The 16,182-nt window shown below is 41.4% G+C and overlaps 1 protein-coding gene across 21 annotated transcripts in view; it reads left to right on the top strand.

Moving 5' to 3' along the window:
• Positions 1-16,182, top strand: part of TMEM206 (transmembrane protein 206) — a 118,533-nt gene that overhangs the window by 62,482 nt on the left and 39,869 nt on the right. For 16 of the 21 annotated variants that reach the window (XR_005858517.2, XR_005858516.2, XR_005858514.2 and 13 more), the window contains one exon: positions 15,814-15,924. The exons of the other annotated variants lie outside the window; for them this stretch is intronic. The gene's annotated coding sequence lies outside the window, so the exon portion shown is untranslated. The remainder of the gene's footprint in view (positions 1-15,813; positions 15,925-16,182) is intronic. 21 annotated transcript variants of the gene reach the window in all.

Below are 16,182 nucleotides of genomic sequence, written 5' to 3' on the forward strand. Positions count from 1 at the left end.
TGCCCTTCTCTGGACGTGTTCCACGACCTTGATGTTTTTCTTGTAGTGAGGCCACCTGGACACACTGCTGGCTCACACTAAGCTGAGCATCAACCAATACCCTCAGGTCCATTTCTTCCACACAGTCTTCTACCCACTCTGCACCAAGCCTGTAGCGTTGCCTGGGGTTGTTGTGACCAGATACTTGGTCTTGTTAAGCTTCATCCCATTTATCTCAACTCCAGCAATCCAGCCTCTCCAGATCCCCCTGTAGGGCCTTTCTTTCCTCCCAACTTGGTGTCATCTGCAAACTTATTGAGGATGCACTCAATTCCCTTATCCAAATAATCAATAAAGATATTAAACAGTATGAGCCTCGATACCAACTCCTGGGAGACACCACTTGTGACCAGCCCAAACAGGATTTAACTCCATTCATCACCACCCTCTGGTCCTGGCCCTGCAGCCAGTCTTTTACACAGCAAAGAGTGTATCTGCCCCAACAATGGACTGCCGTCTCCGGGAGAACACTGTGGGAGGCAGTCTTTGCTACTCTTGCATGGTATATTGTCAGGTGGTTCCCAGAGGAGTTAATGATGTTGCAGTCTTAGTACAGAATGTCCCCTGTCTGTCTTACAGGGGAGACAAGATAGCAGATTAAGTTTGTGCTGTAGGGCCGTGGGGTGGGTGAAAAATAATTCATCCATTTCATGAATTGTTGGAACTAAAGCCAATGATCAAGAATTGCAATGTTAACACAGCAGATGGCATGACTTCTTAAAAGCCTGTTTGACACATTTTTGGTACAACTAAGTTTCTAGCTGACAAATTTTTGTAGCTGTCAGCTGGATTAAATGGCTGTTTAATATTTTTAAAGAATAGTGCTTTATCATAGAGATGCCTTTCCCTCTCTGTGATTAATGATAAGTGAACTACTCCAGGAGAATACTGTGGAGACAATGTCAAAGGCTTTGCTGAGGCCTAGGCAGACTGTTTCAACTGCCTTTCCCTCATCCGTCTGGCAAGTCACCTGGTCATTAAAGATGAGGTTAAATATGCATGTGCTCAGGGTTTTATTGGGTCAAATCTCGATCTGCTAAGGATAGAGATTGCAGAACCTCTTTGGACAACCTATGCCGGTGCTTGACTGGTGGAAAACTTTGCTATTTCAAATTGGAACCTTTGTTTCAATATGTAGTTTTCCTCTTATCCTTCTGCCATGCAATGCTGCCATTAGGTGCTCCCAAACCACCTCTTCTCCAGGCTGAACAAGCCCATTTCCCTTAGTCTCCCCTCACTAAGCCTGTACTCCAGCCCTTGACAATCTTGATCACCTGTCAGTGAATTCACTGTGGTTTATAAACACCATTCTCATACTGGGATGGCCCAAAGTGGATGCAGCATTCTCAGTGCTCCAAATGTGCTGAAGTAAGGGGAATAACCACTTCTTAACCCTCTGGCTATGGGTCTGATGATACAGCCCATCCAACCAGTTTTTTCTGATTACATCAATTCATCAGTAAATATCTAACTCTTTTTTAATTCAGTCAATGCATTAAGTAACATTTTATCATAGAAAAGCATTTAAGCCATGATACTTAGAGACCAGGATAGTCTGGAGGAAAGAAAGGTATGGATAATACTACAGCTTTTAAACCTCAATTTATGTCATTTATTCTTGGCTGATCCTGAGATAAGAAGTCTCTAAAACTGGGTGCTCAGTGGAACACTGTGTTGATGCTCCCAAGCTGGTGCTTTATAATGAGATCTTGAATCTAGGGAGCTCTGTTAGCTCAGATGGAGTGCCTTGGGAACCATGTCCTTTCTGAGCTCAGGCTTGCCTGAGAATCCAGTACTCATATTTGTGTGCTGTTGCTTAGGTTTGGTGGACGTCAGCTACCATGTGTGTTACCGTATTAAGTATCACTGTTCCTGTGTCCTGACTTATCTGCAGAGTAGGTAGCCCACCCAAGGATGTGACTGAGTTATTGGCTTTGCGCTGACAATAGAGTCTCAGTAACTAGGTGGCTCAGCCAGAACACGTGTGTTTTTAGTTCATATTTTCCAAGGCAACCTCGTATTTGTATTTTGCGAGTGATTTGGCAAATAGAAATTGAGTCATTTGGTAAAGTTTTCTATCTGATGTCATTCACAAATTAAGCAGATGTTTAAATGACCCCATTTACGTTTACAGTTATTTGCAATTGTAAAAATAAGTGAGGAGGCAGGAATCCCTTTAAAACCAGGTCCTGAACATTTTGGTCTTCATTTTGCTTTGGTTGAAACTTCTGAAGAGCTCACTGCTAGTGGCAGTGGGGGCAAGGTGGGGCGTGTTTATAGGATATAGACATTACGTAGACTGGCAGTGGTGCGATGTTTTATATCACTCAATGTTAAGTGGCTTGCCTAGAATCACTTTCAGTATTATTTCTTGTTCTCTATACAGTAAAGTATGTTATTAGGGAATGTGTTATACAGCAAACTCAGTTTCAAAAATTCATTTTTAAAGCACAGAAGAAGCAGTAAGTAAAGTCCTGTCAGACTCTATTGAATACTCACATGTATTTTATTGCAAACATAATACGGTTATGCTGTATGTTGTCATAATAATTGGCAATGGTATGGAAGTCAGTCACGGAGTGCTTCGTTCATGTGGTAAAAGATGACAATGGCTCCAGTGTTTGTTGGGAGCAAACTTGTTTTGCTTTGTGTTTTTCTAAGTAAATTGGTTTTAAAATAATTTTGTGGGATTTTTTTTTTTTAAGCCAACTATCTTAGGATCCAGATGGCTTTATCCCTTTTTAATGAGATTTGGGACATTCTCCTTAGAAGTGCTGTTTGCTCAGAGCTGTCACAAAGGCTGTGTTTTTTCCCTAAAACTTGGTGCTAGAACAGCAGTGATAGGGAATACAAAGTAGCGATCAGCAGCACAGAAGGGTGTGTTAATTCAGATTAATTAGGATCCAGAACTGAAAGTGAAAGGTAGTATGAGTCAAGAGAGTACAAGAAAACTGAGTCTGGAGGCCAGCAGATAGTTTTAGGGTGCTGAGGAGGAACAGTTTAGCTGCTCATCCACATAGGTTTGGTGCCCTAATCCTACCTCATGCAGGCGATATTGCCAGGCCCTGGGGGCTGCCATGTGGCCAGAGCTGGTTGTTGTGTGTCAGTGGGGCAAAACTGCTCCACTCGTGGCAATGACCTCCCAAAGAGCAGGCAGGATAGGTAACAAGAGAGGGGTGTTTCTTCTGCTGCAAGTTCAAGACGTTTCTTACTGACATAATTGCTGGTGTCATACAGAACAAGACCCTCTTGAACTGGTTTCTTTTAAGATCCAGACCGTATAAACCACTGTGCTCTGCAGGATCCTGAGAGAGAATTTTTTGATGGCTGGTGCATTCACAATAGGTATGCATTTCTGTTATGATGGAGTGAATTTCACCTCATACAAGCTCGACAGCTGAAAAAATGTTGCCTGTACCAACTTTTCGTCTTCCATCAAATTCATACTGTAAGACTCAACTACTTAGCTTCAGATTCCTGCCAAATCAGCACCAACACACGCACACACCCTATTCATCACCATTCTTTCACCTTTACGTATATCCTGCACTTTTGCCAGTTTGAGTCCCAATCCAGCCCTTGCTGACTTCATAGTACGTGTTACAGCCATATGCTTCCTGCCTTCCCAGGCCTCCATGGCTTCTCTCATACTGTTTATGTGTCTGTCCTGTCTGTCCCTGTGCCAGTCATTTTCCATTTCCTCACTTCGCAAGGCCGCATTGCAAAGTCTCTACCTGCTGCGGTATCACCTAGCCTATGATGAAATTGCTGCTGTCTTTCCTCACCAAGACATAGCAATATGTGCATGTGTATATTCAAACACACGGTGAATTCTTAACTCAGGTATTAGAATCGTTGCAAACTGTGGATGCTCCAAGTGCTTTTCTCCTTAATATTCCAATTGCTAATTATGTAGCTAATCATCATTTAAAAATAAAGTTGCATGTAAAGAATCTGTTTATCCTTTGAGGGCTTGCTAAACCATAAAAGATGTTTTAGCTGCACGTGACCAAACAGAATCAGAAAAGGAAAGTTTTTGTAGCATACAAGGTATCTGAAAATTGTTTTTTTCAAAACTTCTATGAATTTTTCTCAGTGTACTTTACACACTGGGATGGGAAATCTATTCATGCAGCAGCGCCCAGTGGTGAAAGTGGGACTGATTTACTTTGTAATTTAACCATCTATGAAGAATCCTAAGGTCTCTACCGTCTCTTTTGACTTTTATCCACTCTGCTGCTTTAGCAGTTGAGTGTTTTTAACCATGAAAATCTTGAAGATACAGCTGTGCTTTGCCACACCTCTTTCTCTGTAGGGAATAGTAGAATGGGAGAGAAAAGGTTTCCTGTACCAAAGCCATTACTCAGAAACTGGGCCTTTTTATACCCTCTACGGTGAAAAAAATGAAAAGGGGAGTCTTCATATTCCTGATATTCTAGGGCAATATGCTTGAAGGCACACAGCAACCTAGCCTTAGGAAAATACACTCTCCAGATGTTTACAGCCTTTTTATGCCTTGTACCGGAGAAGGAAAAGAGCACGCAGACATGGCTCTTCCTTCATGAGTCATTTTATTCCTTACAGTTCTCCCTTTGATGCAATTATTTGCAAAGAGATTTAAAACTGTCTTCATCAAAGTAACACAGCTTATTAGAAATCTGAGAGCTCGTGAGTTAGCTTCTGCTTCTTGCACATTGAAAAATTTGTACCTGTCTTGCTTAAGATGCAACGTTTGTGAACTTGGGTGTTGCACTGCTTCAGAGTCACGCTAAACTCTGTGCTGAAGACAATAATGCCATGCCCTTTCAACAGGCATTGTGGAAAGTGTTGGCCATCGTCCTTCAAACAGTACGGTATTTGCATTTCTCTTGATCATCTGACCCAGAGCAAAGTTCAGTGGGTTGAGGAAGTATTATTTCAGTGCAATTGATCTAAAAATATATCAAAAGGAAACAATTGTATATGAACAAACTATGGAAAGTCTTTATATAGTTATGTTGATGTCTGTAAATACATAAACAAGGAAGCAAGACCTTATGACATGGCTATTTCTGGAAAAGCGGAAGGTCTGACTGTGTTATTGCCGCACCATGCTCAGAGACAGGCGGTTGCTCTTGAAGAAACTGAGTGGAATTAAGAACCCCCAAATTAGAACTGTTTCTGCAGTCTTAGGAACTCTTTGCTCTGGGTCTTGCCTCCGTGCAAATAAATGCCAAATCACATATCAATCTGTTTGATCGAGCTTAAGATCTCTGCTTCCCTCCCCACTCCCTTTTTAATCCAAATCTGTATCCTTTCCTTTCCTGTTCTGATCATAAACCTGAGGATGTGGTACTCTTCAGTGATTTATGGCAGATCTCAACAGAGCATATTCTAAGGTCAGTGATCTCTGCTGACTTCCAAAGAAGAAAGAGTGAAATGTACTTACTGCATATGCAGAAATAAATCTGGAAAGGTCTACTAAGTTGGTTAACTTGCTTCCTGTGTCATAGGTCATTATTACCCAGTAACCCTTGTACAGAATATTTGGTGTTCAATTGCAGTAGTAAGCATCTATGTATGTGCTCAGCTGCAGCGCTCAAAGTGGTATCCAGGCTTGAAGACCTCAAGAACTAAAGATGCTATGGAAAATTCATATGGTAATTGAAGTTATAAATAACTTGTTACTTAATATGCCTTGTTTCCTACCTGAACTTTGCGTTTACACTGAAGAACCCTCTGGGAGCCTGTATTTCTGTGATGTATTAAGTCAAACTAGTTGATTATTTTAACAAATGGACTGTAAGTCTTGGAACATCTCACTGTAAAGCATTTTCTCTTCATTTTGTATACTTTTTATATTCTATTTTGAAAAAACTAAGATGTGAAACTTGATGTGGTGTTTCACTGTATGTTTCACCAGTGTTGCATGTAGTTGTATAGATCTGTTTTGCTGTTCACCACTTATCTGCACATACTATGACCACCTGAGGTTTTTTTGCTGCAACATCAGCTGATTGTCACCTCTAATAGTAAATACTTTCCAGACCATGTGATTTTGAGAGAGACTTGCCTGCTGGTGGAGCTTTTAGGTCTGATCCCTGTGTATTTGGTTGTGTTAATGCATGTTTAATTTGAGCGGCCTTAGTTTGTTAACTGATCCAAATCATTCTGCGTGACTATTTTCTGCCCTTGTCTTCACGTATATTTTAATTAATCTCACAAATTTTATTATTGTAGATGTAGGTATTTATTTCCAAGTTACTGATGAAAATGATAACCCATAAGCATGTTCATATTACTAGTCTATGTAAACCCCTATGCAAAGGGGTTTGTGTTACTGCTACAACTACTGAGATCTTGATAACACTTCTAAAATCTTTCATACTGCATTGGTACTGTCAGCTATGGCCTTTCTGCTCATGTTTCTAGCTGGCCTTATCAAGTCTTACTCATATGGATTATTGCTGTTTCTTTTTAATCTTCATATATTATGTAGTATTTTTATTACTAACGAGTGCTGACACTTGGGTAGTGAAACAGGACCCCATTTGTAGCCAAAATTATGCTGTCCTTAGCAACAGAATCACAATTTCTTGACCATCCTAAGAATTCTTCCTAAATGAGTAACAATAACAGGAAAACTTCTCACTTGATTTCTCCCCTTATGTCATCATTTTAACTACTCTGTTAGGATACTTCAGCTGCAAGTTACTGACAGCTGTAACACATGTACCCTACTCACAGCTTTATGCTGGAGTGTCTCTGGTCTCTCCTGATCATTCTGCCCATTCTCTGATGGTCTTTTTTCTTTCTTCTTCTTCTTCTTCTTCTTCTTTTTTCCCATTTAAATCAGGCAAATCATTGCATAATATTCACTAATGACAATGGCATCATACGGTCATTTTTTTCCACTAGTGATAATTTATTACCTCTTCCAGTCTCAATATGTAAAGCCTTGAAAAATGTCATCTTCTAGTACTTCTTACCACAGTAATTCAATGTCTTCGAGGAACGCTGGAGCATGCACTGTGTTTGCCTACTTACCAGCTTCCTCATGGGTTGCTACTTTAACATTCTCCATCTTATCTCCAGCTCAGACTGGATACCCATACTACTCAGATGCCAGCTGTCTTCTCCACGTGCTCCCATCCTCCAGGGCATTTCAGTCTGGCCACCAAGCGGTCAGAGTCACACCATGCAAACAGCTCACCTCTTTGCTGCCGGTGATTTCCAACGCTATGGGAGCAATGTAGTATGTCAGGGGAGTGGAGAAGGAGGGAGTACTTGCACCATCCTCCTGTAGATGTTTTCTAAGAGGTCAGATTACCGCGGGGAGTTGATTTTTACAAAAGCCCTATTGGTGAAGTCTCCCCAAGTCATACAGTCCACCTGACCATACTTAATCAGTGCGTTCCAAAAGTGATTCTATGAAACACAGACTTCAGATACCACAATGTTAGGTTCCCTATGCAAGTTTTCACCACTATGCCTTCCACACTGATATACCTGCAGAAATAACAAATAAATCTCATTTTTCTGATTTTTTTTTTTCACAGCAGATCCTCCTTTTAAATTCATGCATTTCCTTTTAATTTCGTGCATTTTACCTCTGTGACTGAGACTCCTCCATATTTGGAAGCTGTATCATCTTTTTATTCTAAACAGTTGCGTGCTTTTCTTTCTTGTTTTAGAATAGAGTGTGGTAAATTCAGTGATATGATGAGAGTGTTGAGACAACCATGGCATCTGTGTGTAAACGTTAGTAATGTTAAAGGAGCTTACTGCATATTTTGTGTTGAGCATTCAAGTAGTTTCAGTGTTCAGAAGCAACAGCAAGTTGGAGGTGATAAACAAAAAATGTGACTTAAGCAGACATAGTTGCTTCAGTATTTTAAATCAGATGCCTGCAGGGCCCTTAGTGCAGTCTCTCCTCTGACTTCATGATATAAAATTGCTGTCACTGTAGACTCTCCTATCTGCAGCAAGTATGACCAGCAAAACCTATGTTTCCTTGAAATATGTAAGTTGCAATAAAAACTTTTAAATTTTATTTTATTTTAGTAATATTTTTGCTTAAACCTGCCACTAGCACGGGCTAAAGAAGAATCTGGAAGAAGGAGTTATTTCTTTCTGTAGGGTCGCATCTCTACAGAGCAGAAGTACTGATAGATGATGAGCAGAGGGGAGGAGAGGTGACAGATTTTAACTGCACCTATTCCTTTATGGACTTACAATCTGTTTTGTAACGAGGAAGGAGAAGAACACTGATCAGAAGAAAGCAGAATGTACAAATAACCTTAAATCCAGGCTTTTCCTAATTCATGGTTTAGTACTCTGTTTAAGTGGACTTCTTATTAGACAGATTTCACTTAATATTTTCCAGTGACATATTCAAAACCCAGTGATGACTGAGTGTCATGCATTTAACCTGTGGCCTTGGAATGATTTAGTCCAGGTCATGCTGTTAAAGAAGTCTTTAGATCTCATGAGTGCATAAGAACATTTATTTCCTTTCTGAATAAAGATCACAGAAGCACTTTGTGTAAAAACAAGTACAGTCCTACTGTAGCAGCAGTATTTTGTTTGACATGATAAATACAGAAAAAGAGCTAAGAAAGGGTCACAGTGATGGAGCTACAGTTTTTCTGAATCCAGACTTGTTTGGATGTTTTGAAAGAGAAAATGAAATTGTCACATGGTTGCTGATTACATAGTGAGTGAATTGTTTCTAACTGCGTGTGCTTGGGGAGCTGGACTGTGCAGCTGGGAAATCCCCAGCATGTGACTGGTACAGCTGTGCTTGATAGCATGATTCAGCTTCACTGTAGACCTGAGTATTTCACCATGTTGCATCTGTACCTGTGGGTGTCTGCCTGTTGCAGCATTCATGTAACTGCCAAATGTTCCTGGTCTTTCAGAGTTTGCATCAGCATTTGAACACCCAAGGTGCTTGAACTGTGCTTATCTTTCTTCTGTTGATTAAGAATGAGGAAATAGAGTCCCAAGTGCAGTGAAGAACATTTTCTTTAATAGTGAATACAATATCCTTAAGTCATTTGTGCCTTGCTGACAAAGGACAGAAATAAACAGTTGAGAAAAGCAGAAGCTAAGGCTTCTGCTTTTCTCCAAGCTATTTTTATGCTTATCCATCCACATCTTGTTCCTGTGTTTTCTCCCCCTGTGGCATCTTGGCAGTAATTGACCTGGGGAGTCCTTTGGGATAGGAGCTCTTTGTTACTTACTGGTACAATGCCAAGGTTAACAGGACTCAATTCCTTATGGGGTTTATAAAATTCTTTGTAATACAATTTTTTTATTTCAACTCATGGTTTGTTAGATGACTCATTCCAACCTAGCATGTTGTTGTGTGTGTCAAAGCTGTAGGCAGTCAGTTGTGCAATGTGCCCCATGTTCATCTAGGAGAAGAGAGATGCTCCATGTCTTTGATGTGACCCATGTTAAGGCTGCAGGGTTGCCATCCAGCTGCATGGTTGGAGGTTTGGTTCATTAATAATTGCAAAGCATCACTGTGATGACTTCACCTGTTTTGTAGTCAAACTTTTTCACAATTCTGCCATTTCCTGGAGGGTTTTTAACACACTGTGGACTTCTGTGTCTCTCCCAGATATGAACCCATAGCTCAACCTGAGAGTGAGCAGTCATCTTCATGATGTTGCAAGAAACCACCTCCCCTTGGATTTAGGAAATCAGTTATGTGGTTTCTAAAATACTGTGATTCCTGACCAGAGTGAACTACTGAGGAATAATATAAATAGAACATAATAGTTCAGTTGGAAGGGACCTACAAAGACCATTGAGTCCAACTGCCTGACCATATCAGGGCTAACCAAAAGTCCCTCTCTGTAGTCAGCACTGGTGAGGCCGCACTTCGAGTACTATGTTCAGTTTTGGAGTCCTCACTACAAGAAAGACACCGAGGCCCTGGAACGTGTCCAAAGAAGGGCAACAAAGCTGTGAGGGATTTGGAGCACCAGTCTTATGGGGAGCAGTTGAGGGAGCTGAGTTTGTTTTAGTCTGGAGAAAAGTAGGCTCAGGGGAGACCTTATCACTCCCTACAACTGTTTGAAGGGAGGCTGTGGTGAGGTAGGAGTTGGCCTCTTCTCCCATGGAACTAGAGACGGCCCTAGAGAGAATGACCTCAAGTTGCACCAGGGGAGATTCAGGTTGGACGTTAGGAAATACTTCTTCTGTGAAAGAGTGGTCAGGCACTGGAATGGGCTGCCCAGAGAGGTGGTGGAGTCAGCGACCCTGGAGGTGTTCAGGAAACTTTTAGATGTTGTACTGAGGGACGTGGTTTAGTGGGAAATATTGGTGGTAGTTAGATGGTTGGATTGGATGATATTGGAGGTCTTTTCCAACCTTGGTGATTCTGTGATTCAGAGCATGTTACTTAGGACATTAAATGCCTGATACGGTGGTAGAATCTGTTAGGGCTGTAATCTTTCCCTTCTATGTCAATTCTGCTGATTTGGGGTCTGGATTATAACAGTGCTGCTTCAGTTGTCCTGATGAAGCTCTACAGAACATTTAAAACATGTTTTCCTCTTGATATGTGTTCCCTTACATTTTTTAGACCAATTAGGGCTAATACTTAATGATGGCATCAAAATGTCTAATGGGGAAGATAACGCCTGAGAGGGTTTGGGTTTAATGTTATGCCTGCAGTTTGTCACACACTGTGGTGCAAATGTTTGTGGTGGAATGCTGTAGCATGTTAACCTTACCTTCCCTAATTCTTGATGTAAATTGTGATTGTAGACAAAATTGGATATTTCTACTGAGAGTTGCCTGTTGCTCAGTTTCATATTCCAAGTGGCAGAAAGATAGTTGTACAAAGAAATGACACTTAGAAAAAATGTAGAGCTAGATTCTTTATAGATCACTATATTATATATTCATATGTCATTTCCTTCTTTTTATATTTAAAGTAATGATCCCCTTCTGAGGCCTTTAGTGGGCTGATACTTCAGAATTCCAAAGTATTCTCTTCTGTCAGTCATTTCATAATGAAGAGAAACATATGCCTTAGTTGATCTGTTTGACTAGTCAAAGGGTAGCAAAAAATGGCACAAATGTTTGGTAGAGCACATAATAAGGATTAGCACAACAGCAAGAAGATCACGAGCTATTATTATTCCACTGATTTGTTGCTTTCTATTTTCTGTATGCTATATATTTCTCTGTACTTTTTGAGGAAGTAGTCAGATAAAAGGTCACAATGGCTTTATGAAGGTGAATCATACACCGAATCACTGTACACAGTGTGTGTTCTGTGTATTTGGATTGTGCCTGCCTTCATTAGTTTGCTGTCCATTCTGCTGTGGGAACCAGACTTAGATGAATTGGGATGTAAATCAGTTAAGTAGATAAGGTGTTGCAACATAACTGTATGGACTTGAGTGGAAAATGACATAGTTGATTTAATTTCTACAGGTAAATCATAATTCAGTGCTAATTTAGGCCATAACATCAGAATCTCTGAGATGGGATTGAGATGAAGAGAGATTTGCTTGACAAAAAGGAGAATGCAGGGAGCATGGCCATCACTTTCTTGTCGCAGGATGGAGAACGTGCTCCCTTTCCATGACAGATTTCCACAACTGTATGCAAGTGTCATAGTTTCAGGACATGATAATTCCTCAGGCTCACATTAATATATGTAAAATGGAGTTGGGAACAGGGCCTTTGTGACAACCCACAAGAGCCAGAGCAGCAGCTTCTCTCATGCTTTTCTGTTATTGGCACTAGGTTTGGCAAAGCTGCCACAGCTGAGGTTTGAGGAGGGCAGGCAGGGAAAAACACGTCCCAGATAAAATTCTGAAGAGAAATAAGTCACCAAAAATTGTGATCAGGATGTTGCAAGAGTCTGGTTTGGTTTTGTTGTTTGTTTTTTTTTTTTTTTTCCAAGCAAAGCTGACATATTTGTGCATGTTGCATTTTGCTTAGTCATTTGGCTAACATTCCTTCTTCTCCATGGCCACCATATTGCATAACGGAGAGGCATTTAACCAACCTCACATGCTTCACCACAGTGTGATAGGTCACTTGACATTATGAGGAACATGGCATAGTAATTAGGGACCTTTTCTTTCTTCTTCCCCCCAAAAGTAGGCAATTTCGTGCTTGTGGTATCATGCTAGCAGTTCAGGGAAGTGATGCTTTCTTTTTGCCCCCAGAGCAGATACAACACATCCTGTTATACTGCAGGTTTTCGTCATGCTGTCATGTCAGCATCCCAATTCTCACTTGGAAATGCAACTTTTTGGGCTGTAAAGGAACTTAGGCCAACTTGGGCGTTTAGTTCATTGTTACTGAACATTCTGGCTGAGCTAACGGAGCATTAAAGCTAGAGAATTCCCTGTAACTTCGACTAGAGCAGACAATCTTGAGATATCAATATTGATGCCAGTGTGATCTTCATCTGCTAGAGGTTCTGCTTGGTACTTGAGACAACCAACAACTTTCTCATAAATCACGTAGACCAAACCTTTAAAACTAGAAATGCAGCCCCAGCAAAGCTGTGATCTAGCAAGGGCACTGCACAGGCATAAACCATCATACATCTGGGTGCTGCTGTTGGGAGTGAAGGAGAGAGACAGCCCTATTAGCAACACCTGTTATTCTACTTAAAAGTAGTTGGAAATCAAAGCCTACCAAGGAAAAGTACCACTAAACTTCTCTATGATGGTTAACAACAGAAAGCCAACTGATTTCAGTGATGCAGTTCTGGACTGAGGCATGTCAGGTTTCTTCTAATGACGAGTGTAATTACAGGTCCTCTGACCTTTAGCTGGCTTAATGCCGGCATCCAGGCATGAAAGTTGTGCATTGTGCTAAGGGAGTTTGAGTTTGGTTTTCTCTTACTACACCTACAAGTGGAATGCCAGTCTGATGTGCTCAGTAATGAAAATAAACACTGAGTTGAACAAATGGAAGCACTGTTGGATACAAGGGCTCGGTTTAACTTTGGCATCATAACTTTGTTCTTACAATGCCATCTTGAAGGTGTTTTTCAAGATGGAAGAAATCTGTTTTCCAGCCTTTCTTCTTCAGATAATGTGAGATCAATATATATGGAACTGAATGGATTTCATACCTTTTGTGGTTTACATCTTTGAAATTACCCCACAACATGTCTGCTGAGTATTGCTTCATTCTAGCAGATCTATTCCTATATTTTCTACAGATAAAATAATGTTTTAAAACTTGATTTGAAATATGAACTGACAGTAGTGGTAAGAGAGAAAATGCCTCTGTAAAGTGTCTGTAGTTACTTGCCATTGAGTATGCAGGCACTGTACAATATGCAGTCTTAAAAGTGGTTTTGTCCCTTCCTGATAGGCACAGTGCTTGTCTCTTGCTGAGATGCAGATTTACAATCTTTAAGGGGGAAAAAATAGGACTACCTATCCCCTTCAATTCGTCTTTACAATTATTGGCATAAATTCTCTTTCCCTGATGGAGTTAAGGTGTTTCTTTCATACGCGTGCAAGGGGAAGATGCAGCTGCATTTCTGTGTTTGTGCGTTATTAACTGTTCCGGTGAGCTTTGCAGAAGTCAGGAAGTTTTACTGATACACTTTATGTAATCTTATACTTCTTGGGTGCTTGGAATAATGGACAACACTGAATAGTTGTGAGGACAGGGAAATGTATGCAGCTGAGTTTGGGAGCTAAAACAAGAAGCACAAAGTAGGAAGTTTGTCTTGGATAAGCATAGAGAGAAGCTGAATGAGAGTGTAGGGCTGTATCCCACTTTACCAGCTGGGGGCTCTTGTAAGCCATCTTATTTGTTTGGTTCCTGCACAGCTGGAAAGCATCAAGCTCTGTAAAACGAGTTGTTAGTTTTATCTTGAGAGTATAGCTGATAAATTGGAGGGAAAAGAAGAAAAACAAACAAAGTGTAAAGTCAGTTCTGGTTTCTGCCTTCTCTCTGTGGGAGGTTTCTAGCCCTTCAGCTAGAGTGCAAGTACTCAAACAAGTTGAGTGCCTGTCTTTGGCACAGCTGGGAGCCCAAAGCTGTGGTGAGGAGCGCAGCCTGCAAACAGGAGTTAGAAGTCTCCTAAAACTGATCTGACATCAATGGAGGAGGTTTCTGTGCTCCCAACAGCAGAGCTGCAGGGGAAGTTTTGCACTTCTTGCCTGGCTGCCCCGTTCTGTTCCCTGGCTGTGGCAGAGGCTGAGCCAAGAGTCCCTGCGGTGTGCCGCAGCTGCTGAGGCAAGGCCAGTGAGCAGGGTGGGCATGGGATGGGATGATGCTCTATTAACAGTACTCACTGAAACTAGTAGTAAAACCTAATTGTTATTTGTGGAATCGGTAATAGTAAACTGGTTACTACGTTCAATTAAAAATTCATGCCGATGTCTTCTAACTGGAAGGGCCTCCAGAACTCTTAAGTTTTGCCTAGGCGCTCAGGTAAAAGTGACGAGAGCTGAACAATTCAGATGGTGCCAAAGTTTAAATGTGAGATGGCAGTGATTAAGGATCATGTGCAGCTCCCCCCTGGGGTGTGGATTCACAAATAGTTCCTTCTCACAGTAGTGCCATCCACTATCTGGTCCTTCTCGCTTGCTTCCCACCTTTGCCTGCGTATTGATTTGTCCCAGTTTGTGTGACTGCACAGTGATTTAGGCTGGGAAACAGATTCAACTTGAATTTATTCACTCATCTACTTACTGAGGGGTTATTCTCCTCACTACAATTTAGTTTGTGCCCATACCAGCAGCTATCCTGGCATAAATAAGGCTGTGGTGCAAGGTGGGAATAAGCTGGAGGGAACGAGGTGTTAAAGCCAGAACTGCTGCTGAAAGAGAAGTTTGTGAAAATACACCTTGTCCTGGTGCAGAGCAGCCAGAAGGAGGGTGTAACTGACTTCCCCAGGGGTTGCTGGGTTACATGTGGTCACTTTTGCTCAGAGCAGAGACCTGGATCTGAGTGCCTGTGATCCTCCATTCAAGTCCTTTCTTTTCTGTAGTGGATTAAACAGAGATCTCAATGCCTCTAAATTCAGTAAGAGTTCTGTTCTAGACTGAAGTGGATGTAAATTAATTCACGGATAGAAGGGGAAAAAAAACCCAAAGCCACACTGAAATGTTCAGTGTGATGCTGTTGTTCCTCAGTGCAGTCATCTCATCCTTTTCCCCATTGTGCCCCGGGCACTGTTGCAAGAGGAGATGCTGCTAATGGCCCCTCGTGCTGCACACAAGTAAATCCCTTCTAGGTATTCACCTCAAACGTGCTGTTTCTTGTACTGTAAATCACAGCACTTGTGTGCTTTGACGGCTGTTCGACTGCCCATTCACTCCTTTCCTGTGAGCTGTCCTTCCCTCGGGTAAAGACATACCTTGCTTTACTTTTTTGAGGTGTAATGCTGGAAGGTTTTGCTATTTATCGAGCGCTTACTACTTACAGTTCTCACAATGACATAAGCACTTCGTCCTTTCTTATACAGAAAAAAATAGACATAGATGAACAGATTGACCAAGTAGCTTGATCTCCATCAGAGCTTGGAATAGTTCAATAGCTCTCCTCACTTCAGGCCATTGCCCGAGTCATACACATCTTAGCATGGGACTATTCCTTCTGTAGACTTCATTTGCTTATTTTTACATATTTATGTTATACCTCTGTTGTACATGTTTTTATTAATTTGGGCTAATTTGGTCCTTAAATACAATTTATGAGGGACAACCAAATTCTCTGATATGTACAGTTGCATCTCTTTTTCCACATCTGAGGTAACACTCACTCATATCACGTCTCTCATTCCAGTCCTGTTCATCCTGTGCTGCCGTTGCAGAAGTCCTCAGGGCTGTCCTGCTAATCCACTTGCTGATATTGCAGAGCTCTCTTCACCTGGCGTCATCTCCGCATCAGAAATTGGTAGGAACTTCTACACTGAAGTTGGTGCCATGATTCGGAAATATAAATGGGATCAGAGTTCTGCCCAGGTCTCTGGAAGAGAGTCTGTGCCAAGTAGCAGTGCTGAATCTTAGTGGCTTCTTGACCCCCAGCCCAACAGAGGAGCAAAGACCCATCGTGTGCTCTGCCTGGCCACCGGAGCTCACCCCCAGCGTTATCACTGCTGTGTCTGCATGCTGGTGCACCTATCCACGTCCCAGTAAAACAAGCGTGCCAATT

Source organism: Gallus gallus, chromosome 3 (genome assembly GCF_016699485.2).
Source record: "Gallus gallus isolate bGalGal1 chromosome 3, bGalGal1.mat.broiler.GRCg7b, whole genome shotgun sequence".
Taxonomy (NCBI): Eukaryota; Metazoa; Chordata; class Aves; order Galliformes; family Phasianidae; genus Gallus; species Gallus gallus.